Source organism: Mus caroli, unplaced genomic scaffold (genome assembly GCF_978045245.1).
Source record: "Mus caroli unplaced genomic scaffold, Mus_caroli_1 scaffold_15, whole genome shotgun sequence".
Classification (NCBI taxonomy): domain Eukaryota; kingdom Metazoa; phylum Chordata; class Mammalia; order Rodentia; family Muridae; genus Mus; species Mus caroli.
Genome location: NW_028227270.1, coordinates 46,531,685 through 46,533,919, shown reverse-complemented (window position 1 = coordinate 46,533,919; position 2,235 = coordinate 46,531,685).

The following is a 2,235-nucleotide window of genomic DNA, read 5'->3' as shown; positions in this document are numbered from 1 at the left end:
CTAATGCAAAGATTGTCTACATAGTGGAAAAAGGACAGGAACCACAGGACAGCAACCAATGCTGAAGAACCTGACTCAATTGTTAAGGTCATATACAGCATGACTCATTTTCCTTGGCTGCTCTCATGTCTGGGAAACCATAATGAATATCTAATTAGTCTCTAGATAGGAGGATGACAGGGATTTATGTTAAATACCATCATTACTAAGCATACAACATCCCAGATTCGTGTTATTTGTTGCATAACAAATGCTAGAATTATTTCAATCAGCCATTTTTTTTTCTGCACTGACACAAACTAAACCCACTCATCAACTGAATTTATATTTTCTCAGGAAATTAAAGGAACACAATTCTTAGAGATGAGCACACTCAGTTGAATTCTGGCTTGATCAGGAATATGGTTTAGGTCAGAGCCCTCCTTTTGCTCTACCTATGTGGCTCACCCTCTGGTCTGAAGATTGTTGGCAGAATGGAGACAGACATAGAACATCCATTTATTAAGCAGGAAGTTGCTTCTAACATGGAACCTAGTTTTAAAAAAATGTGTTGCCCTCTTTAGAAGACTACCTGAAGCTTTCAGTAATTCAATATATGATAGTAACACATGCAATTTAACAATTGCAGCTAACATGTGTTATATATACACAAGACACTGAATCCTCTTATATTTTTGGTTGTGAGCCTAGCCTTTAACGGCTGAGCCATCTCTCCAGCCCGACACTGAATTCTCTAATCCATTTATCACACTCCACCCTCAGAAAGACTTCCAGAATCAGCTACTGTGTTCTATTACCCACAGGTAATTTATACGGGGAACTGAGGAACAAAGTGATCAAGAGACTGACTAAAGCCATGATCCATGCTAGGTTCTGAACATGGCTACGTGGATCTCATAGTTTCTATACTTCATCAATATACCCCATTCCCAAATTATGGCTGCCTCCAGCAAATGAAAACTCATATTTACTTGGAAGTATTTTCAGCTCTTCTTTACTGTTTCAAGTGTATAATGGTACATACATAATTCTTTTTAAAAAATATTGATTTTTATATGTGTGAGTGCACTGCTTCCGTCTTCATACACAGCAGAAGAGGGTATTAGAACCCATTACAGACAGTTGTGAGTAGTCAATGCTCTTAGCATTGACTCCAGGTCACCATATATTAATTCTTAATTCTTTTTCTCAAAGATATGCTTTAGAAAAGCCGCAGATTTACAGAAAAGTCACAGAGAGCGAGCAGAGGGTTTTTAAAACCTCTGTGTTTTCACTCATGATTTAACTTACTTTTAGCTTTGTTTCATTATAGATTCCAGACTGACCTTCATCTCAGATTCTCCTGCACCCAGCTTTCAAGTGCTGTGATTTCTGGCATGCATGACTACACTCAGCAGTTTTTCTATTAGTAACACTGTGTATTACCATGGTTCATTTGTCACAACTAATGAACCAACACTTGTATGTTGCCATTAACTAAACTCTAATTAGGTTCATATTTAGAGTTCCTTAATACTGTAGTGGGTTTTGGCCTAATGCTGCTTGTATTCTAATGTTAATTTGGGTCCCCCAAAACTGCATGAGAGAGTCGCACTTGAGACACTGAAGGACCCTGCTCCCAGTTAATTCTGATTGGTAAATAAAGATGCCAGCAGTCAATAGCTCAGGAGAAGAGACATAGGTAGGGTTTAGGTTTCCCAGGCTGGAAACCACAAGGAGGATCAGGAGGAGACAGAAGATGCTATGCCTTAGAAGAGTGTTCAGGAAAGGAGAAAGGTCCCTCCATGTGTTAGCTGAACCATTAAATGGGAGCTAGTAGCAGCCCAGATGAAACATGGTAAGTAACAATGGAAAAAGTAGATTCTAATAGCATGGAGGATAGGCAGTTGCCAGGTATTATGCTTAAAGCATATTAAAGTATAAAGGCTGTGTGTGTGTGTGTTTTATACAGGAACACAAATGGTCATAAGCAGGAAGGAACACCACGCCGGGATCTTTTATTAATTATTTACAAATACAAAATACCCTTTCCCTATTTAAAGATCCCATCCCAGACAATATATTTATTTATCATATCTTATTAGGCACGTATGCTCAACAGGTTTTCAAATTTATCTTGGTCTTGATGTCCTTGAATGTATTGAACAATGTAACTCAGGCATTTTAATTTGGGTTTCTTTGGTGCTTTTCTTGACTGTAGTATACCTACAGACTTTCAAGGACTATGTGAGAAGT